At 44.8% G+C, this 24,451-nt stretch overlaps 1 long non-coding RNA gene across 1 annotated transcript; it reads left to right on the plus strand.

Annotated features, from left to right (window-relative positions):
* On the plus strand, window positions 1-24,198 carry LOC125753518 (uncharacterized). Its single transcript, XR_007405523.1, has 2 exons — window positions 1-292; window positions 23,774-24,198. It is a non-coding gene; the product is annotated as an uncharacterized LOC125753518 (long non-coding RNA).
* The last annotated feature ends 253 nt before the right edge of the window (window positions 24,199-24,451 follow it).

Raw genomic sequence — 24,451 nt, forward strand, 5'->3', positions numbered from 1 at the left:
TCAAGTTAAATATAAAATTACTACATGATGCAGAAATCCCACTCCTCGGTGCTCATCCAAGAAAAATAAGAACTCATCCACACAAAAACCTGCACACGAATGTTTACAGCTGCTTTATTCATATCTGCCCCAAACGAGAAACAGCCCCGAATGTCCCTCAGTTGGTGAATGGAGGAACTGTGGAGCATCTGTGGAAAGGAGCACTACTTAGCAACCAGAAGGGACAGACTTCTACCCAAACGTGGATGAATCTCAACGTAAATCACGCTCAACTCAAAAAGCTACGTTCTATGTGAGTTTACAGGACGTTCCGGAAAAGGCGAAATTATAAGGATTGAAAGTGATCGGCGACTGCCAAGGGCTGGGGGTGGAGGGAGAGCAGACCCAGGGCCAGCGGGAGGGGACCTGGGGGACGGTGCTGGACGCGGTGGAGGTCACACAACTGCATGTGATGGTCCAAACTCGTAGAACCATTTACCAGAAAGGGTGGATTTCACCGTATGTAAATTTAAAGGTGACAACCGCGGTGAAGGGTGAGGGCGGGATTCGGACTCCCGCTGTCCGCAACCGTCCTGGCCTGTGCACTGAGACAGTGACTTCCCAGTTCTCGGCACCCCTTGCCCCCTGCCAGGGGGGGATGACACAGTATCCCAGGGTCGCCCCGGGGGCCCGGAAAGAGGGCGGGCGTGGCGGGCTGGGGAGGGAGGAGAGCCCGGGCCGCGGGCGGGAGCCGCTTGCTGCGGGTGGCGGCTGCCCCTCCCCTGGCTGCGGGGCCGCGGCGGGGAACCCGAGTGCCCGGAGGACCTGGGGGGGCCCGGGGACGCCCCCGCCCCGAGCTCGCGCCCAGACCCCGAGAGAGGGCCCCGCAGCGCTGCGGCCTGTGCCCCGGGGACGCCGCCGGAGAGCGGAGCGACCCTGAGGACCCCAGCCCCGGCGCCGCCTGCGGAGACCCTGGGGCTGCAGCCGGCGACCCGGAGGGGGCGCGGGGCGGAGCGCTGGGCCCGGCTCGCGGCCAAGCCCACTCCACCTTCCAACCTCCCTCGCCGAGGCAGCTGCCCGAGCCCCGAGCTCCCGGGGGCGCCACCTGCCACCCGCAGGCCCGGTGCGCAAGTGCGCGGACCTCGCCACCCTCCCAGGTGTGCACTCCGCGCCCAGCCGTTCATTCGCCGAAGTCTTTGAGCATCAGGTACTCAGCTGGGCAGGGCTCCTGTCCTGAAGGAGCTGAAACTAAATTAAAAACAAACAAACAAACAAAAGCCATAAAGCGAGCTAAGTAGGGGGTCTTGCCGGGTGTATTACATTGAGTACTGCAATCAGATCTGGGACTGTTTGGGGGGGCGGTCATCTCCTCAGCTGTCAGATGCTCGGAGCAGTAAAGCTAGCACACTACTGCTGTGTATGACATTGACACTCTGGCTCTCTTCCTCGGGAAAGAAAGGACTCTGCGCTCCCCTGACATCCCTGGGTCACCCTATGAGATGCGCAGGATCTGGCCACTCGAGTTACCTAGAAGGAGTCCTGCACGGGAGTGTTAGCCCAACAAATCCTCGTGACCAAATTTCTCTGCGTTCTCAAGTGTTCCAGTCTCTGCTCCACTCTCCTATTTCTCTACAAATGAATGAATGAATGAATGAATGAATGAATCCAAAAAGTCCAGATCCCATTTTACAACACAGAAGTCCCGTTGCCTTTTACTTACCACATATACAGATACTCAAGTAACCATCTTCTTCTTTTTTTTAATAATAAATTTATTTTTTATTGGTGTTCAATTTGCCAACATACAGAATAACACCCAGTGTTCATCCCGTCAAGTGCCCCCCTCAGTGCCCGCCACCCAGTCACCCCCACCCCCCCCACCCCCCCCCCACCCCCCCACCCCCCCACCCCGCCCTCCTCCCCTTCCACCACCCCTAGTTCGTTTCCCAGAGTTAGGAGTCTTCATGTTCTGTCTCCCTTTCTGATATTTCCCACACATTTCTTCTCCCTTCCCTTATATTCCCTTTCACTATTATTTATATTCCCCAAATGAATGAGAACATATGTTTGTCCTCCTCCGACTGACTTACTTCACTCAGCATAATACCCTCCAGTTCCATCCCCGTTGAAGCAAATGGTGGGTATTTGTCACTTCTAATGGCTGAGGAATATTCCATTGTATACATAGACCACATCTTCTTTATCCTTCATCTTTCGATGGACACCGAGGCTCCTTCCACAGTTTGGCTATTGTGGACATTGCTGCTAGAAACATCGGGGTGCAGGTGTCCCGGCGCTTCACTGCATCTGTATCTTTGGGGTAAATCCCCAGCAGTGCAATTGCTGGGTCGTAGGGCAGGTCTTTTTTTAACTCTCTGAGGAACCTCCACACAGTTTTCCAGAGTGGCTGCACCAGTTCACATTCCCACCAACAGTGTAAGAGGGTTCCCTTCTCCGCATCCTCTCCAACATTTGTGGTTTCCTGCCTTATTAATGTTCCCCATTCTCACTGGTGTGAGGTGGTATCTCATTGTGGTTTTGATTTGTATTTCCCTGATGGCAAGTGATGCGGAGCATTTTCTCATGTGCTTGTTGGCCATGTCTATGTCTTCCTCTGTGAGATTTCTGTTCATGTCTTTTGCCCATTTCATGATTGGATTGTTTGTTTCTTTGCTGTTGAGTTTAATAAGTTCTTTATAGATCTTGGATACTAGCCCTTTATCTGATATGTCATTTGCAAATACCTTCTCCCATTCTGTAGGTTGTCTTTGAGTTTTGTTGACTGTATCCTTTGCTGTGCAAAAGCTTCTTATCTTGATGAAGTCCCAATAGTTCATTTTTGCTTTTGTTTCTTTTGCCTTCGTGGATGTATCTTGCAAGAAGTTGCTGTGGCCGAGTTCAAAAAGGGTGTTGCCTGTGTTCTCCTCTAGGATTTTGATGGAATCTTGTCTCACATTTAGATCTTTCATCCATTTTGAGTTTATCTTTGTGTATGGTGCAAGAGAATGGTCTAGTTTCATTCTTCTGCATGTGGATGTCCAATTTTCCCAGCACCATTTATTGAAGAGACTGTCTTTCTTCCAGCGGATAGTCTTTCCTCCTTTATCGAATATGAGTTGACCATAAAGTTCAGGGTCCACTTCTGGGTTCTCTATTCTGTTCCATTGATCTATGTGTCTGTTTTCACAATATTAATTCTGCCAATCCATGAGCATGGAATATTTTTCCATCTCTTTGTGTCTTCCTCAATTTCTTTCAGAAGTGTTCTGTAGTTTTTAGGGTACAGATCCTTGACCTCTTTGGTTAGGTTTATTCCTAGGTATCTTATGCTTTTGGGTGCAATTGTAAATGGGATTGACTCCTTAATTTCTCTTTCTTCAGTCTCATTGTTAGTGTATAGAAATGCCATTGATTTCTGGGCATTGATTTTGTATCTTGCCACGCTACCAAATTGCTGTGTGAGTTCTAGCAATCTTGGGGTGGAGGCTTTTGGGTTTTCTATGTAGAGTATCGTGTCGTTGGCGAAGAGGGAGAGTTTGACTTCTTCTTTGCCAATTTGAATGCCTTTAATGTCTTTTTGTTGTCTGATTGCTGAGGCTAGGACTTCCAGTACGATGTTGAATAGCAGTGGTGAAAGTGGACATCCCTTGTCTTGTTCCTGATCTTAGGGGAAAGGCTCCCAGTGCTTCCCCATTGAGAATGATATTTGCTGTGGGCTTTTCGTAGATGTCTTTTAAAATGTTGAGGAATGTTCCCTCTATCCCTACACTCTGAAGAGTTTTGATCAGGAATGGATGCTGTATTTTGTCAAATGCTTTCTCTGCATCTAATGAGAGGATCATATGGTTCTTGGTTTTTCTCTTGCTGATATGATGAATCACATTGACTGTTTTACGAGTGTTGAACCAGCCTTGTGTCCCGGGGATAAATCCTACTTGGTCATGGTGAATAATTTTCTTAATGTATTGTTGGATCCTATTGGCTAGTATCTTGTTGAGAATTTTTGCATCCATGTTCATCAGGGATATTGGTCTATAATTCTCCTTTTTGGTGGGGTCTTTGTCTGGTCTTGGAATTAAGGTGATGCTGGCCTCATAGAACGAATTTGGAAGTACTCCATCTCTTTCTATCTTTCCAAACAGCTTTAGTAGAATAGGTATGGTTTCTTCTTTAAATGTTCGATATAATTCCCCAGGGAAGCCATCTGGCCCTGGACTCTTGTGTCTTGGGAGGTTTTTGATGACTGCTTCAATTTCCTCCCTGGTTATTGTCCTGTTCAGGTTTTTTATTTCTTCCTGTTCCCATTTTGGTAGTTTGTGGCTTTCCCGAAATATGTCAATTTCTTCTAGATTGCCTAATTTATTGGTGTATAGCTGTTCATAATAGATTTTTAAAATTGTTTGTATTTCCTTGGTGTTGGTAGTGATCTCTCCTTTCTCATTCATGATTTTATTAAATTGAGTCTTCTCTCTCTTCTTTTTAATAAGGCTGACGTAGCCATCTTCATAAAGGTATTGACTTGATTCAATTATCCAGGTTCAGGATGATTTTAACTGTTCTAGCTGGTTTATTACTAACTGAAGACACAATGTTTTCTGGCTTCGTAGCCTGTCTTATACTCAGGCAAGGCCTTGTTCCCATTCCAGGGAACATCCCATTCCTGTCTCAGGTTCTGCTTCTAGAGAACCTGACCGAAGACATCAGTTATTTCTACAAGTTCTCAAAGGTTAACCCAAAGCAATTAGGTGCTGCTGATGGGTCTGCTTCCATAATGAGAATATCACTCTCCACACTAAGGATGACATCACCAGGTGCGCTCATTGTTTACAGTCCTTGGGGACCTGGGCGCTGTGCAGGATCCTGGGGAAGCAGGGGGGCAGAACACAGTGCCTGGGCATCCAGGAGGGCTGACCAGGCCCCTACTCTGTATGAAGTGCTTCCTTCCTTAGTGACCCAGGAATGTTATCAACCCAACACATTAGGCCAAAGCAAACTGGTCATGTCCTGTGTCAAAGTCAAAGAGTCAATATCAAGGGATGCTTGAGCCGATGGGCTCGGCCTTCTCCAAGTTCAGTTCTCTTTCTTTTTTTTTTTTAATAATTTATTTTTTTTAAGATTTTTATTTATTTATTCATGAAAGACACACACACACACACACACACACACACACACAGAGGCAGAGACACAGGCAGAGAGAGAATCAGGCTCCATGCACGGAGCCTGACATGGGTCTCAATCCTGGGACTCCAGGATCACACTCTGGGCCAAAGACAGGTGCTAAACCGCTGAGCCACCCAGGGATCCCAAGTTCAGTTTTCTTATTAGTGATTCTTTTTTTCTTTTTTTAAAGAGAGATTTTTTATTTTTAATTTTTTTAGAGATTTTATTTATTTATTCATGAGAGATACAAAGAAAGGCAGAAACACAAGCAGAGAGAGAAGCAGGCTCCATGCAGGGACCCCGACGTGGGACTCGATGGGACAATAATGCCCATGCCACAGTCTGAAATTATATTAATTACATTAATCTGTGTGAAGCAAACAAGAAGCCTGGTTCTTTTCCAGTGACAGCACTGTAGGTTCTTATCGAGGGGCCACAATGACCTTTATTGCAGGCACAGTGTTCCCTCCTCTCTGATCCATTCTACCTATTTTATTATCATGTAAATGAACATAAATGTTGACAACTGGCCTACAGCAGGAAGACACTTTGCTGATGCCACCTGCCACTTAGGATTTCCTCCATCTTATGTCACTTCTTCCTCACCTCATCTTTCTTTGCCCCCTTTCCATCCTACTTTTGTATCTTTCTCTCTTCTTCCCCTTTCACTGCTCTTTCCCTGGGCCACATGCCAATGTTAATAGGTAGATAAACTAACTCAACTTTGGAGATCAAATAAAAGCATCACAGATCTGCCCCTTATGCATTCAGCCTATGAAAGATTCTCTCCACACCCCACTGGTTCCCCCTTGGCACTCAACGTCTCCATGTATGGCCTGCAAACACCTGGGACACCTTACAGGCTTTCTCTGGCATACTCAGTCCACCCATAGGACTTTCTGGAAGTTCTAGAAACACCTCAGGAGTGACCCACAGCCCAGAAACAAGTGTTGGAAGATTAATGCCTCCATTTCCTTGCCTCTTGGGTATATGAATTCTGAGTCATGTTCTCCACAGTCTCACAGATGTGGCAAGCAGGACTGAGCCCCAGTCACCCACTGGGGAAGCAACCTAATCATTAACATGCCTTACATTGGCTTTGCCTCTTCCCATCTTACTTGTCCACTCCCCTGCTGGTGCGTTCCAATACTTATCTTGGGTTCTGCTTGGAGTTGGGGACAGGGACAACTCAACATAAGACACCACCCCAATCCACCCAGCATTTTCAATCTTGGGGTGGTCCCTCCCTGTCATGATCTAAGAGTCAAGAACCAGGTATCCCATACTAGAAAGAGAAGAGATTTAGTGAAGATCTGCCATAGGGCACCTGCTACCAGTTTTCTTTGTTTGTTTCAAATAGAAAACATGATTATGGTCATAACTCACTGGATATTATTAAATCTTTCTGGCTCTAGCTTCCACAGGCATTTGTCACCCAGCATTATCTCTTTATTACTTAACCATAACAGTTTTCTCATTTCTTGAAAGACATAGCAACAGTTCTGTGAACAATGAAGACAAAATTGGCTGATAGGGGAAATATATTGGGGGTACCGAGAGCTCACCAACAAAGAGTTATTAAAATATCTCCCTGGTACAGTTAAAAAAGAAAAGAAAGAAAATGAACAAATTGTTTCATTTCAGCTAATGTGAAGGCAGGTAGGTTGGGGGAAGAAAGAAGAGATTCCTTAGAGATATTCTCATTTTTCTACTCCCTGGCTCTGTAACAATTCGATGTCAACCACAAACACCTATTCTTCATTCATTCCCTTTTGTATTTATCTCCAGCCAACATTCTTGCTTGAAATTGGAAAGCTGAGAGAGGTAAATTTTTTTTCTTTCAGCAAACTTAACACTAATGGTCAAATTTAAGTGACAAACATTCCTCATGATAAAAATAAGGCCCAAACCTCCAGCCCTGGTTGTACATCGTTTTCCATTCATCTAAATCCTTATTATGAGCAGAAGCTTAAGGATATAGTGAGCAAAGACTTCCACTAGATGTGTTTATTGTGAAGTTTAAAGATTTCTGTTAAAGAAGATACAGAAAGCCTACAAAAAAGTAAAACCATTCATAATTTCTGACACTTAAAATTTTATATAAAATAAGAAATAAAATAAACTCTTCCTCCCCACTCCTCCAATAACCCCCCCCCCCCACACACACACACACACTCCAGGGTGGCCATAATTCTACTGTGATAGATAGGCCTCTAGCCCCTTTGCATGCCCACTGGGTATATTTATATTCACATTTACCCCCCTGCTATTTCTCTAATGAAAACAAAAGAGTATGTTCACATGTTCTGCAAGCTCCCAATTTTTTAAATTCTGTGTAACACAATAATCACAAATTCCTCAGATCACAGGATCCTCTATTATGGAAATGTCCATTATTCTACTAGAAAGAATACCCTTGAATATACTTAGAGGAACATTCATTTAGAACCTCCTAGACTCCATCTAAAGTTGAAGAGAAACTCATTTGAGCCATCTGAAGTCAGAGAAAGAAGAAAAAGAGACAGCCTCAGGGCTGAATCATCCCAGGGATGAATATTAAAGAGAATATGTGGCCAGAGATCCCAAAAGAGCAATCCACACACCCATGGGATGCTTGCTGCCTCCATGTTCTGAAGAGTTTGAACTGCATCTCATGTCCACCCTGATAGAGCAGAGCAACAAGCACGAAGAATAAGTGGCTGGTTCTTTCCTGTAAGAGCTTCTTTGACAGGTGAGAATTCAAGGGGAGCCGATTATGCTGCCCCAAAATGCCTCTTTGGCAGAAGGATTCTTTTGAACTGATTATTTTGAGAAACTACAGACACAGGAACAGCTCTGAAAAGAGACTAGAAACTACCCTTTTGCAAAGGAGGTTTCCCTTAAAAAGGCCTATGCCAAGAAGAGAGCTATTACCAGAAGTAACCTGTCACCTGAGAGACGGTGTCTGTGTCTGCCACACCTGGCCTCCCTCTGAGTCTCCTATCTTTATGGGGCTCCTTTACCTAAGTACATACATAATAAACATTGTGGGTTTTTTTCTCCTGTTAATTCATCTTTTATAACAGGGGTGTCTCAGCCAGAACTCAGAGAGGTAGAAGGAACATTCTTTTTCCCTTACCTAACAGAATCATTGCAGAAAGCAAAAACAAAACAAAATCAGAAGAAAGAATAGCAAGGAGGAAGGAAAGAGCTAGTTGCCCAAAGCCAGTGTTTCCTCAGATCAAGCCGTGTGGATGAGAGACTGAGAATAAATACCACCTGATGTCATAATCTCTTTGAGCAGAAAGTCCAACCTAAAGCATCGGAGTGACACCAATGTCCTCTGTGACAGGGAGACTACATTTTCTCTAATAGGACTCTGGAAAGAAAGAAGACTTGTTAGCCCTAAAAGCCCATCCAAAGCTGACTGTTTCCTCTCCAAGTTCTCAAAGGCTGATACTGGCTCAGCAAAGACTATTAACAATAATGGTTTGGGTGTTAACAGTAACAGTAACAACAACAACAACAATAATCATAATAATAAACAACAACTTGTTTCTCAGCCTTTGAGGCCAGTAGAGAGAAAGTTTCAATAGCACAATTCAATATGGGCCAATGCTTCTGCCTGATTTTTAGCAATAATACTAGCTAAGTTATTTAGTGCTTACTGTAGCCAGACTCTGGGGAATGAACTCTTACATGAATTGGCTCATTTAATCCTCAACTCACCCTCTGAGTGAGTATTACATTAAAAGATAAGGAAACACAGAAAAGGTTTACTGACTTAGCTGAGGTCACACAAATGAGACCACATGAACCCGGACACTCTGATTCTAGCCTGTCCATCCTGATCTGTTGCCTGCTGGGATGTCAGTTTCTTTCCCTGGCAGATCAGAGTGAGGCTGTCCTCAAGGCCTTGTGGGTCTATCCCATGCCAGGCCCAGAGCTGGCTCCTCTACCTTTGCTCATGTTTAGACATTCTCATTTTGCTTCCCTTAGATTTCCTAAAAATGTGACTTTTGAAAAATCCTAATGTCTTGATTGACCCAGGAATTAAAGGGAACTTTTCTTATCCCTTAGTCAAAGATGGAAGGGAAGGTATCATCAGCTTAATGGTCCAACACAGTGAGGAATGGGGTAAATCATCCCTGTCATTCAGGGCTGAGGATAGAGTGGGCAAGTGTAGAAATGTGCGTGGTTACCAAGAAATCAAGTCGACACAAAGATTTCACTCTCATCTCTTGGGCTGGTCCCTCTCTGAGCAATGAGAGGCTGGTAAAGAGCGTGCATTTGTCATGTTTTTATTTCAACCTGATTCTACCCCCGGTTTTTCTGGTTGATGGGAGGGGAAGGGAGAAAGGGAAAAGGGAATAGAGAGTCACAGTTCAAAGTTCGTGGTAAGAATCTTCTAGAGATTGAGCAGAGCAACCTGCCTCAGTTCTCTCTAACCCACCCACAGGGACACATTCCCCTAAATTACCTTTAACATCAGAAAGAAATGTATTAGCCACGTGGACAAAAGTAATAAATGGCCTTCCATGATCCTCTTCTTCCTCCGTGGCTCAGGGTGGGAGTGACTCAGGGCTGGGCTACAGCTGCCTTGGAAGGGAGGAGGGCATGAGGTCTCTGACTTTTCCTGGCTCAGGGCTGGCCTCATGGCCTCCATCTTCCCCAAACCAGACAGAGTCATAACTTCCAGCTCAACAGCCCCAGGACCTGGCCAGCTCCCCACTGTGCTGTCCACACTTTCAGGCCTAGCCTCTCCTGGGCTGCCCCATGAAGTGGTCAATGCTTCCTGAATAGGTTTACTTCCCCCCAGAGCCCATAGGAAAAGACTTGGAGTATCATTGCTCATTCCCTATTCTTCCTTAGGGGACAAGTTTAATAGAACAGAAAATTATTTTGGTTGGATTAATAATGAAGATTCCTTTTCATTCCCGATGTATCTTAAGCCAATATATGCTCAATATCAAATAACTGACCATTAACAAGTGTGTGTGTGTGTGTGTGTGTGTGTGTGTGTGTGAGTGAGTGTTTAAGGAAAGTAAACCATTTATACCAGAAAGTTCCATAAACAGGTCAAAGCCTGCCTCACTTTCTTTCATCTGCTTTTCTTAGCCCACCCCAAGGTTAGAGAATAATATGCTTAATTTTAAGAAATAAGCTCCACGGGACAGGTTGGTCTTCATCTGGGAAAATGCCCCAAAGCATCTCTGAGTGAGAATTTGGGAGCCCCACAATAGGTCCAGACTAAAGTAGATGAGTAGATTGCTTCAGGACATGACATGGGAGGAATGTGGAGATCTGGGAGCAGCCTGAAGAGCAGGGAACAAACAAGTGCAGTTTTCAGAGGGGGCCAGGCAGCCTGAGGGAGGTTGGTGAGATTTATAAGGAAGGTCAGCTAGTGAGAAACTTGGGGAGGAGGGGCTGTGTTATTTCTGAGCCCAGATTGTCTAACATTTACCTTTGTTAAAAATAAAAACCATAGGTTCAAAATGGCATCACTTAGGCCAGGTCATCAAACCAGGGTTTAATCATATCCTAATCATAGTTTTGACCCTCATCAGAAATGTAGTTTTGACTGGTGAGTCAGGAGTTTCTGGTCAGCACCAAGTAAGGAAATCTGTCACATGGGCCCTCTCCATCCCCCAACGGAAGATGAGATAAACTGCATGATTTGACCCCTTGTTCTTCCCCATAAGGGAAAATTACTTTGCTTGAAACAATCCTTTTCTTTTGCCAATAACTTACTTGCCCTCACTCTCCTTCCTATAAAAACCTTCCATTTTGTATGACTCTTCCGAGCTCCTTACTCACTAGATGGGATGCTGCCCAACTCATGAATGGCTTAATACAGCCAATTAGATAGATCTTCAAATGTAGTTGAATTATTTTCTGTAACACCTTCAAGTTATCTGCCAGGCTTTTATATATTTCTTTTATTATACTAAGTCTTTTATGGGGAAGAAAAATTTTCCTCTACTCTTCAAAATTTTCTTCTGTCTGGTCTAAGAATTGAATTGACATAAGACAGATTAACAGGAGAAAATCAAATTTAATTTCACATATCCAGGAACCCCACATACAGGAGAGGTTCAAAGAAAGATAAAATGAGGTGTATATGCCATCCTGAGCTAAGGAATGAGATGGGGGTTTGGGGCTTCAAAGGGGAGGATGACAATTCATGGAGCAGAAAGAAAGATGTTTGGTAATGAGATGCTCCCCCCATGAGACGGATGAGTCATTTAAATACAATGTACCTCTTATAAAAACTCTAATTCTGAGAAAGGCCCCCAGTTCAGATTCTTCTAGGCAGTTAAGGGACGGACAAAAATTTTTTCTTGAGACCAGGGTCTCGTTTGCCTTCAGTTCAAAATAGTGCACATTCCAAAAAGGCACCAAGACTTGCTCTGAACCCTTTCACTTTGAAATCTCAACTGGACTAGCCACAGTTCCACAGAGCACCTCGGCTACTTCTGGCTACCATGTTGGACAGCACAGCTTTGGGTCACTAAGAAAGAGGCCATGCTTTAAAAATGGCTGAGCACAAAGTAGAAGCCGCCCAAGTCCCTGGATTTACAGAGCTGTGCTGACAGCACTGAGCAGCTTATCTCTCAATTCTGTTTTACATTAGAAAGGAACTTTCCTGCATAGATGGTTTACTTTCTTAAGATATATATTTATATTTATATTAAAAATATGTCTCCTTTAAACCATTGTTGTTTTTGGTTTTCTGCCACTTGTAAGCAAAACCAAATTCTAAGGCGTTCACAATACTCTGTTTTACAATGTCCCCAATCTGCTCCCAGCCCTGATATGCAGCAAGTACATTAAAGAAAGCACTCCGCTGTGCTAAGCAGGAAAGATTCCAGAGAGATGGTACACCGGAGACCCACATAAGGGTTTTGTTTGGCCTTCCCAGTGTTTGCTCGACATTTACAAATGAGCAATTTCACGTAAAATCCAGATTTTCAGCTTCTCTCAAAGTATCAGATGAACTGACAATGCTGAGCCAGCCCTAACTGCCTGAGGTGGAGACCCTGTGGTCCTTTCAGACATGGCCTGTACTCACCCTTTGTTATAGTCCCTTCTTTCCCTTTTCTTAAGACCATAGGTAGACCTCGCTCACAGATGTTTCATAGATGCTAGCTGTGACCTGGCCTAGTGGCAGCATCCTCTACCTTCCATGAGCACTATATTTGACAGCAGTCTCCTTCTCTTTCTCAGCCACAGGGAAGCTGCCTCCTAGGAGGCTGTGTGCCCTTTCCCCCAGGGGCACCTCCTTGCCAATGACTGACTGACATAGGTATACAAAATCTGGCCTCTTGGGATGCCTGGCTGGCTCAGCAGTTGAGCGACTGCTTTCGGCTCAGGACATGATCCCGGGGTTCTGAGATCGAGTCCTGTGTCAGGCTCCTGCAAGGAGCCTGCTTCTCCCTCTGCCTATGTCTCTGCCTCTCTCTGTGTCTCTCATGAATAAATAAATAAATAAAATCTTTAAAACAAAACAAAACAAAACAAAATCTGGCCTCTTTGCCTCAAGGTGGGACCAACTTGGGAGCAGGATTCATGTCAGTGCTTCCCATGGCATCAGGCTGCAGCTCAGCTCCAGCTGAGCCCATATCCCAGCTCAGCTTCTTTCCCAGCTCTATTTGGTTGCCCTCACTCCCTCTCTTAGGCATGTTCCTGCAACAAAGCAAGCACACCAAAATTCCCAGACCTGACTCAGCTTCCACAACCTTGTAACAATCTGACTTTTCATCCTTGGGTTAGGGAGACACCTGTAGTGTGCTGAAACAGTTAAATAATACTTTTCCACCAAACAGGGCTGACTGGCTGGCCAGAGAGGTATGTTACAAATAGTCACAGTCAATCTTCAGAGGTCAATACAGACTGTCAGATTGATGGGTATCATGAGGGACCCAGAGCACATTCTTGCAGTGGCCAGAGAGAGTTATTCTTCTGAGCAAACACATGATTCTTTGTACCATATACCTGGGCTTACTTATCTCCTAATTAGTGCTTACCCTGACTTGGATGTCCTTCCTCTGTCATTAGCTAGGCAAACAGCTCATCCACACTCAACACCACAAAACTGCTAGGATCCCAGTCTGATGCCAGGAAGGGCCAGCATGTGGGGGCGTCCTCCTCAACATTTACCTTACCAGACGAGCTTAGTTTCTGGGCACAGGATAGGTAGCCCATTATTTTAGACTAATTAGGTAATGCTCCATCTTCATACTCTGCTGGAAATGACTGAATCTCTAAGAGCATGCATATGGCATCCATGGAGTTTCTAAGAAAACCTACTGAGAAGAACGTCATTGGATGAGAGCCTCCAGCTGCTACAACTTCAGATCCACTCAGCGTTCACACTGGGGACATGCTGCTGCCAGCAAATGATTAAACACTGTGGGGGTATGAGAAGCAGGGCAACTCTTGTTCTGAGGCTCCCCAGGGGCTTGGCTGGGATCTGAGGCTCATCCTATCCAATCTTTCTCCCTCCCCACCCCTCTGCCCTCCTTTCTCTAGAGTCAGGGTTTTTTCTGCTCTGAAGTCTCTCCCTGCCTACTCCTGTGCCCTTTCCCTTTGATTCTTTACAGGCATTTCTCCCAGGAAATTTCTTGCACTTCTTAATCCATCCTGGCATCTGCTTCTTGTAGGACCCAAGCTGACACTTTAGATTTAAGCCCTAAGATCTGATTTGTGGAGCTGTGGGTGGAAAGTGAAGATCAAGTACAAACAAGACATTACAGTAGAATCCAAGGCAGGCACACTGAAAGTTATGGCAAACATTTACTAATTGGCATAGAAAGATGTGTATGATAAAGTAAGCAGAGGAATTACAAAACAGTTCATATATTTATTCCAAATTTGTTTTGAAAAATGTCTATGTAGAAAAATTTTAGAAGGCTGTATGTCAAAATGTTGACTGATTTGCAGGAGTCTTTGTTTTAGTCTTTTTTAAACAATTGCATTATCAAATTTTCCATAATAAAAATTGGTTCAGCCCAGAGGAGGAGTACTATAGAGCCTAAAGCACTTGGGAAGATCGACTGGCATAAGATTCCACAGAGCCCCAGGGCCACCCCATGAAGGGACACCATATGGGCACCATGTAGACAACACAGACTTAGGAAAGAAGGGATCCTGGAGGCATGAAGATATGAAGGAAGGCCCCAGAGGGAATATATGAGAAGTCCTCTTCCCTTGTCAAAGCAGGGATCAGTTCAATTCCTATCCCTACCAGCACCACCTGATTCCTATGTCTTACTTCTATGATCCTATAGATCTGGTTGCGTGTATTATCATAACTCATTCATTCAACTAAAATTTATTTACTGAGCTGTACTCTAGGCTCAGCCTTCTGTTAAGCTCTAAGCATTCTGGGACATGGCAGACACCAACAGCTGCATCTCAGCATCCATTCTCTCCTTTTTCTTTGTTAAGAAAATGCCAATTTTGTTCAGGGCAGCAGTGTGTCTGGTTACAAACCATATGTTTCAGTCTCCTTGCAGCCAGGAGGGGACTGGCTCAATTAGCAGGCACCTTTGTCCATTAGCCTACTTCCTTGATCACCTCTGGAAGGTAGACTGGATGCTGGAGAGGAACAACCACTTGGGACTATAAATTGAACATGAGGGACAACGATCATATATTAAAGATTTTGGAACAAAAATCTGGAAAGAATCCATCACTGGCAGCATTATCAAATCACTGAGATGGGCCTATATATAGACTTCTTGTTATATGAGAAAAACAACCCCCTAATCTGTTTAAACCACTGTTTTGGTGGTTTCTGTAACTTACAGCTCAAAATGCTAAATGGTGCAAACAGAGTGAGTCATAAGCTCTACCTTGGTAGAGCTGGTAAGTAAAAGTCAATTATAACCCAGGGCTATTAGGGGAGAAACCTGGTTCCCTGAGTGCACACACTGAGAACAACTCGGAGAAGGGGGGATCAGAGAGGATTTTCCAGAGGAGACAACATTTGGGTTGAGTCATGAAAACCAAGTAGGATTACAGAGACAAAGAGAGGTGCAATGTGAATGCTTCTGGGTATAAGCAGCTCCCAATGGCTGGAGCAGAGAATGACAGTGTATAGAAAGGGGGCAGGGATGGCTGAGGTGGGCCTGGAGTGCAAATCTTAATACTATACCCAAGGTAAGGAGCCAGATTGTCCTTAGGACAATGGAGCAATCCCTTTGCATTCCAGTAAGAGTACCCGTGCTACTCAATTTGGGAACAGATGAGTAGGGTTGGGCTGGGTGAAGCATGAATGATGCTGTCATGCAGGCTCTTGGTGGCCAAGAGCCTCTGAGGATGGAAAGGGAATTCCATGAAGGTGAAGGGGCCTGAGAAAGAATGGGAGGCCATCCATGAATCTGAGCCCTGAAGCATAGGAGCTATATAAGAGGAAGAAGCAATAATATGAAGACATTTATGAAGTGGCCAAGCTGGGGCAGAGCCAGGGAGGGCTCACTAAGGCCAGAGGTAGAGGGAACATTTGGGGATGATATCCTGTTTACCAGAGTGGTACTTCTTAGATGCAGTGGAAAGGTCTGGCAGGGCAGGGGCAAAGCGTTGGTGGGTCAAAGCAGAATCACCAGAGCAGTGTGAGCAGAGGGAAATAAAGGGGTCATGTTTGCCACTGATGGTGAGGATGTTAGACACGAGGGGTTTAGCTGCGGTCCAAGAGAATTCCACCCCACTACCTCAACCTGGAATGACTTACTCCACTAACAAAGGCATGGGACACCTACCAATATGCCCGGAGATGTGGGTTTTAACAAGCCCTTTTAGGGCTTCAGTGCCCACTAAAATTTGAGAATCGCTGGTCTAGATTTGTGTTTCTCAAAGTTAAATATGTATCCATTGAGGATCCCACAAAGTACAGATTCAGATTAATTGCCTTTCTTTCTTTCTTTCTTCTTTCTGAGAGAGGGAGAGTGTGAATGGGAGTAGGGGGAAGGGCAGAGGGAGAGGTAGAAAATCTTAAGCAGACTTCTTGCTGAGCGGAACACAGAGCCTGACTGAGGGCTCGATCCCATGACCCTAAGATCATGACTTGAGCCAAAATGAAGAGCTAGACATTCAAGCAATGAGCCACCCAAGTACCCTGAGTCTGCATTTCTAATAAGCTTCCAGGGGATACTACTGTTACTGGTTGCCAATCACACTTCCAGTAGCAAATGTCTAGGTAAGAATGCTAGTTGAGATCGTAAAGAAACTAGGAAGATCAAGGAATTGACTGCAGGAGGCTGAGGGATAATTTAGAAGCATTCTTCAAAGGACATTTATAATTATTTTTGTTTTTAAATTGAGATCAAGGTATTAGAAAAATGCGCCAGCTTTGAAGCAGGCATAATTTAGTACAAGCTGCTCTCCTCTTGGCCTAGGTAATGAAGTCCTTAAGAGAGAGCTCATCTTGGACGATTGGGTGGCTCAATCAGTTAAGCATCTGCCTTCAGCTCAGGTCATGATTCCCAGGGTCCTGGGATTGAGTCTCACACTGGGCTCCCTGCTTAGGGGGGAGTCTGCTTCTCCCTTTGCCTTTCCCTCCTGCTTGTGACTGCTCTCTTTCTCACTCTACCTCTCTCTCTCAAATAAATAAATAAATAAATAAATAAATAAATAAATAAATAAAATATTTAAGAAAGAGAGAGAGAGAACAAGCACTCATCTCAAGGTTTCTGCCAGCTTGGGATTTCCAGAGAGGTTTTCCTCTCTGCACCACCCTGCCAACATCTAGAGTCTCTGCTGTATTTAGTTTGAAGATGACATACTGAAAGCAAGGCAGGATGAGGGTAAGGGTAGAGTGAGTTTATTGAAAATGTTGGAGAAGGGGTGGAATTTTAGGAACTGCTGCTGTGGTGAAACCAGAGTCTGAAGGAAACCAGTCATTGGCTATGGCTCACAGTTCCTAAGGGAACCTTGTTGGAGAAGGGGTGGCATGCATGTCACAATGTCATTTGTCCCACTTGACCAGCAGCTGAACCTGGCAAAGGCAAAGCTATAGCAGGATGACTCCAAATGCATTTAGATGGTGCTGTATGGACCAGCAGAAGAACTGTCTCCAGGGACTAACTAATAGTCTCAGGCCAGTGAAAGACAGATTTATGTAAAAATACACCTTTTCTAGCCCCCGCCCCCACCTGGGTCTCTATGTGCCATTGGGCAAAGCTTTCCCAACTAACAACTCTGTCCAAGAGGAAATCCACCAAAGAAAATACCTATAACAACATCTTTCACAGATCACAGAGGCAATATGAATAGTAGTTAAATTTGGTAGTCTGTAGAACCACAGTACCGGGGCTTGAATACAAACTGCCATATTGACTCTTTGTGTGTTCTTAGGAAAATTACTTTACTTCTCTGTGCTTCAGGTTCTTCATCAATCAGCTTGTTTGTTTTCTCTCTTTGGCCAACCTATGGGCTAAGGACAATGAGTGCATTTGGTTCATTCTTTGTCTTCTGGTGGCATCTGATTGAGAAGTTTCAGGTGCCCAGCTATTTATTTTATAATGTAAGTTGGTAGCTCCAGGCAGGAAGTACCACTAGCATTCTGGAGAGGGAAGAAAACATGCCTGTACACTTGTGGTGGCTGTGCTGGGAAGGCTTTGGAGAAGAGAGGCCATTGAAGCTAGGATGGCATAATCATAAATTTCAGAGGAAGCTACAACTGCTGGGGTCCGAATGATGTCATGAGGTTTCAGTCCCTTTCCCTTTGTGTCTAAAGCAGCTTTCCCCAGCATTGGCTCCTTCTGCGGGTCAGTTCTCTGCATCGTGACCACATGGAGCCTCCAAGCTACCACAGTGGAAAGAGTTGGAGTTCTTAATAATTCTAACAAAAGTCCTGGAATTGAGCCCTTCCAGGACTCTGATTGGTCCTTGTGCTGGTACCATTGGTGGGGCCAGCTCCACTTACTCCTACTTCTGGGAGCTGAGGTTGGGGGAAGAGTAGTGCCCCAAGGAAATAAGTAGTGTTATGACTAGAAGCAGTGGTAATGCAGTTTGGAGGCAGAAACATGTGACTCCCAGAGCATCTAGCCCTGTGCCTTTGACTCCTTGACTATTCTCACATCCCCACTCTCTGTTGTATAACTACTGCACGCTAACTGATTGAACCACTGGAGTATGCGTCATCCCCATTCTCTGAACTGTGGATGCTGGGCATGGCTGGCACCTGGGCCACACTCCATGTCCTTCTTATCTTTCCACTGCCTACATCTGATTCCTGAGCTCAGCCCACAGTATGTAGCAAAATTTAGGGAAGACCAATCAGAAAGAATCAGTGACTCCACATATGGATAGCCCAGCCCCTATTTGTCTTAACTTGGGTCTTTATGGCCAACATTTATTACAGTATTTCAATGACAAAGTACATTGTGAGTTCCACACAACAGCTCTACAAATTAGATTTTGGGGAAATTCAGAGACTGAGATGTTTTCTGCTCTGACTGTAGCCGAGATACTGGATGCAAGAGCACCTGGCTCCAGGGGTCCAACACAGACCAGGTTCACTACTGGCAAAATCCAAAGACAGAGGGACACCTGGGTGTGTCTGGGTGCCTGGGTGGCTAAGCATCTGCCGTCAGCTCAGGGCGTGATCCCAGGGTCCTGGAATGGAGTCCCGCATCAGGCTCCCTGAACGGAGCCTGCTTCTCCTTCTGCCTAGGTCTCTGCCTCTCTCTCTCTCTTTCTGTGTCTCTTATGAATAAATAAATGAAATCTAAAAAAAAAAAAAAAACCCAAACAAAAAACAAAGACAGAGAAAAAAGTGGTGGTGAAATGAGAAAGGAATTTACTTCAATGAGGTCAAAAAAGCAAGCAGACTGACTAGCTCTCAAAGACTGTCTCCAAAGTGTCAAAAATACTTTCAGATTTATATAAGGAAAATGTGGGACAAAGGTTGGTGGGGCCATGCAGGTGGGCAGGGAAGGTCAAATCGATCATTGTTGTGTCTTGCTGGCTCAGGGCAGTTCTTACTGCTTGAGGGAGTAGTTTCAGTTCCCATCAGGGATATTTTGTCTGCAGGATCTTTCACCTCTGAGTTAAGAGATAAACTGGAAAGAACTTAATTAGAAAGTTTGAGGTTAAAATGGAGGTGGTTGAAGTCCTCTTTCATGACCACTTTGTCCATTTTTGTGACTCTCCTACCCTCACCTCACTTCATCTACTTCCAACCCGAACACCACACAGTTCCCTCCCCACTCACTCCTGCCAAATCAGGTAGCATTGCTGCCAAGAAATAGTAGGGATTGCCCTTATTTTTAAGGGATCTGAGGCTCTGCTCTTCTAACAAATCCTTCATTAAAACCACGGCCAGGTAAGTAGTGGAAGTAGTAGTGACAAGAAGAAAAGAGACGCAGGTGTTCACAAGAAAAGGCAGCCAACGGGTAAATCACCTGAGCTGAGCTAAGACTTCTGGGAACACAGCAGTTAAGGAGGGATGAGGAACAGAAAACAAGATTGTGATGACTTGCATTGTCATACCTATAAGCGTTCTTTAAGTGCAAGCAAGAGAAACTCACTTCAGTGCAAGGAAGAGAGAAATGCAATTTATTAGAGGGATCTGAGTGCCCTCTAATAATAGGAAGACGATATGACCAGCCACGTCTCAGAGAAGATGGGAACTGGAATGATTTTGAGACTAGACAGAGGAATCATTTTCTGTCCTTGTAAGATTCATTTGAGTTTCAAATACCCAGGACTCTGCTTGAGCCCCTCCTGAGAGCCCACCAGTAACTGCATGCAATGGAAAGAAGCTGAGTCCCAAATGGAAGCTGAGGGGCTGTTAGCAAAGGCAGGCAAAAAGGCAATTCTCTATTGCACAGGGCATCATACTGTATTTGTGGGCTTGCCTTTCTGTGCTCTTTCTCTCTTTCTTGGTGAGACTACAAAGATGAATTTTCTGTGAAACACATTCAGTAACAACATTCCACGGGCATTTTACTGAGCATCTATGTCAGACTCTCTGGTGGTCATTGCACATAAAGGTGCGCGCGCACACACACACACACACACACACACACAAATCATAGCCATCAAGGTTTGGAAGGAGGAGGTGGATGTGGAACTTGTCAGGGTCAATGCAGTATTGTTGGTACTGTGGGAGAGGTAGGGACAGGGAAAATGGGAGTCTCAGGAGGCATGGCCAGGTCTGCCAAGGCAGTGGAGGCTCAAGAAAAGAATCCTCTGGGAGATGTCCCTGAAATGAGCCTGGAAAGATTTAGCAGGACGACACCTGAGTCAAGTGGCTTGTAGGGTGGTGTTCTAGATAGATGGGGAATGCTCAGGGCAAGAGCAAAGGCACAGAGGCACCAAACCTTCTGGGTTGTTGAAGTAAAATAAGTTCTTGAATGCAAGGATAAAATGGGCTGTGGTGAGAGATAAAACTAGCCTGGAAATCACAGGCCCGTGGAAGAACTTTGTGGTCCATACCCAGGACTTTGAAATGAAAATGAATCTGCAGGCAGGGGGGAGCACTATACAGGTTTGAAGCAGAGATTGACATGATCTGATTTGCATTTTAGGAAGATCCTGCTGGCTTAGAATGAAGACTGGAAATGGGCAAAGATTATTGTAAAAAAGCAATAGCAATGAGGGTGAAGAAGAGAGCGCAAGTCAGAGTGATGTTAAGGAACTGTTTAGAAAACTTAGAGATGATTTGTTGGGCAAAGTGAGAGAGAAGAAGGCACCTTAGCATCACCCCCCAGGCCTGTGATTTTAGGGAAAGGGGCAGATGGTGACACCATTCTTCAAAACCAGGGTTTTTGTGGAAAAAAGAATAGACTTGGGAGAGAAAAAATTAAGTTCAGTGTCAGATATTGGATCCTGGGTGTCTGTGGGGACACCTAGGAAGCATTCTCCAGGACTACATTGGATCTTAACATCCCGGGGAAGATGGGGCATCTGGGTGGCTCAGTGGTTGCGCATCTGCCTTCGGCTCAGGGCATGATCCTGGGATCAAGTCCCACATCAGGATCATGGTCCTGGGATCAAGTCCCACATCAGGCTCCTCACAGGGAGCCTGCTTCTCCCTCTGCCTATGTCTCTGCCTCTCTTTCTGTATCTCTCATGAAAAAATAAATAAATCTTCCCAAAAAAACCAAAATCATCCCGAGGAAGAGAGACATCAGCAAGTGGCAGATGGGTGTGTGGAGTGTGGGGATGAGAAGAGAAGATAGCCTTAGGTGTGAGTGCTTGAGAATAGAAAATGAGGAGCTGGGAGGGAAGCCAGAGAAAGAACTGTCAGGGAGGTATGAAGAGAACAAGAGTACTATCTGAGAAGCCAGCAGAAGGTGATGATTTAAGAAGATGAAGTGCCCACCGATGTCAGATGCTCAGAAAGTTCCCCCCACAATGAAGCTCAAAAAAAGTCCATTGGATTTGACATTTATAACATCATCATTGACCAAAGCTAGAGATTTTCCAGTGGAGTGGTAGCATCAAAGGCCAAATGGGTAAGTGCAAGGGTGAGCTGTATGTCAAGGAGATGGAGCCACAATCTCAGGAAGCTGATTCCCAATATGCTTCCCTAATGCCTGTGACCCCATGCTGCTGGCTCTGAAATGACCTGGGGCTCTGAGGATAATTGATTATGAATCATTTATTTGTTCATCCATTTATTAATCTATTTGTTTATCAGTTGTCTACTACATGCCAGGTACTATGCTAGGCACCCAGACCCAAAAGATGAGGAAGACCCAGCTGCTATCCCAGGGACTCTTATGATTTAATCAGGGAAACACAGAGATCAGATATGTTGCCATGTGATGGAGTCTGTGTTACTGCGGAGTTACAAAGGATGAGGGAAGTCCTGGCAGGCTTCATGGAGAAGTGACAATGGAGCAGGGTATTTAGAATCTGTCATATAGACAATGGTGAGCCAAAAAGCCTTTTGAAACAGGGGGGAAATATGATCAGATTTTTGTTATTGTTCCATGCATAAAAGTGATGAATTTCCACAAATTTAATGCTCTTGCATAGCCAGCGTCCAGACCAAGAAGCAGGACATGACTGGCCCCCAGAAACTTCTCATATCTCCTTTTAACTACTGGCCTTCCATCACCATGACTTCTTTGCCTCTAGCCCTTTGGGTTTCTTAACACTGAAAGAGTATGTAGTACACATTTGTGTCTTCTGTCTTTTGCTAGACATTTCATCTATGTGATTCTTCCATATTGCTACATACAGTACTGGAGGTCACTCTCTAAATTCTCTTTTGGGGCAATGTGACAAAGATGCGAATGAGCGGATTGTGAAACCCAGTCCTTTCCTATGCTTTATAGTTCTGGTACTTAAAATTAACCAATACCCTTGGCTCCTTAACTCTAGCCAAATGGAAGTGGATGGAGCTGGCTCTCCCCACTTCCACACCTCTCTGCTTAAGATTCATTATTCATTCTTCAGATTGCTTACACTGTTCACTTGAGGATTAGATCTCTTGTATATTTGTGTGTACACATGTGTGTATATTTGTGTGTGTGTGTGTGTGCTATATGCTTGCCAGAGAGGGAGAGGAAGGGAACCCTATGGGGCTTGCTCCAGCCTGTGCTCCATTTGCGGGCAGCAGGTGAGGCTGACAGGCTGTCCCAGGGAGATACAGACCGGTTTGCAGGGTGCACAGCTGTGATGGACAGAGTGGGAAGTAGAACAGTGGACAAAGTGGCAGAATGTGAATGATGGAGCCAGGGCTCCGGCTGTCCCAGTAATGAAGGGACCACCCTCAGAGGAGACCTAAGTCATTACTTTCATTCTAACTGCCACCCTCTTGAATGCTCAGGAAGCTTGCAAATCCCAGAGCAATTCATTCCCTATTTCTGCTGGAAGAAAAATGAGAAATCATACACTAGGAGGAATAAGTAATTCCTGCCTGTCTGCTTAAAAATACATCAAGACCTTGCAGAGAATATGCTTTCAAACCAAGGCCTTCAGATAGTGAGCAGTTGGGCGGCTTCTGCTGCCAAGGTCCATGCTGCTTGACAGCTCCCCATAAAATTCCTGAAGGAAGAGGCTATACTAATAATAAAACCTACCCCCAGAGTCTCTCTTGGCTGAGTTTTGTCCTATGAGACCTTTATTCTTTCCCTCACTTATTCAGCAGTTAATAAGCTTGTATTTTCAAGGACAGCTCTAGATGAAAAGGAGAGCTGGTCTTTTCTCTCTCCATCCAGAATGAAAATTTGTTCCTTCTTAAATTGACAGTGGAAACGTTTTGAGACCTGACCTGCCATTTGAAAGGACTGTAGTATAAATCCAGTAGGGCCGAGAGGCTTGTGAGGAGCAGAAAGTTGGGGAGGGTCAGGGAAGAGGGCGATTTCTAGCCTCTAAAATATGCATTGGCTTTCTCTCCGTGTGTGTCTAATCTAGTGTTTGCCATTTCTCTCTTTTTTGCTCTCTTGCTCTGTATTTGTGAATTTTCTTGTCTGTGAGAGTCTCATTATCTTGTATATTGGCAGAGTGGCCTGTGGGTTAGAAATAACATCTTCCAGTAGCCTTGGAATATTGATTGGGGGCCAAGATACTAAAAAGTAGAAGGGACTGTTCAAGAACTTCTAGCTACTGAAGGGCAGCATCGGGACTGGATAGTTTAAAAAGCTGTTTCTCGTCCCTCCCAATCTGAAGTTTTTCTTTTCTATTTACTTCTCAGCAGCCTCCTGGTGAGAGTTCTTGGATAATCCCATGTCATCTCTCCATGAATTAATAACCTCATGCTGATGGGCGGTGTGGAATCCCTGTGTCAACACTGTCTGCATGTCGACATCGGTACAAGCATGCATACACCTCAAATGGTTGTCTGCATGATTTATGGAGTTCTGATTTCTCACCTGCTCCGCATGAAGTAGGTTGAACTTCTCTACCCTGTTTAATCAGGTATGGCCGCATGGCCTTCCTTGGCCAATGAAATGGAAGTGGGAATGACATGTGTCACTTCTGGTGGAAGCTGCAGGAATCTGTGTGTTATTTGCCACACTCCTTTGTCCTGTCTCAGTAATTGAAAGCATAAGTCAGAGTGGGTCTGCTGACCCATGTTAGACCTGTAGGGAAATGAGAAATAAATTTTGTTGGATTAAACCTCTGAGATTTGGGGGATGTTTGTTATTGAAACATAACCTAGTATATCCATTATTTAAAAATTTTTTTAAAGATTTATTTATTTATTCATGAGAGACACACACAGAGAGAGAGGCAGAGACAGGCAGAGAGAGAATCAGGCTCCACGGAGGGAGCCCGATGTGGGACTTGATCCCATATCCTGGGATCATGTCCTGAGCTGAAGGCAGATGCCCAACTGCTGAGTCACCCAGATATCCCTAAAAAAATTTTT

The sequence above is a fragment of the Canis lupus genome, chromosome 24 (genome assembly GCF_003254725.2).
Source record: "Canis lupus dingo isolate Sandy chromosome 24, ASM325472v2, whole genome shotgun sequence".
NCBI lineage: Eukaryota > Metazoa > Chordata > Mammalia > Carnivora > Canidae > Canis > Canis lupus.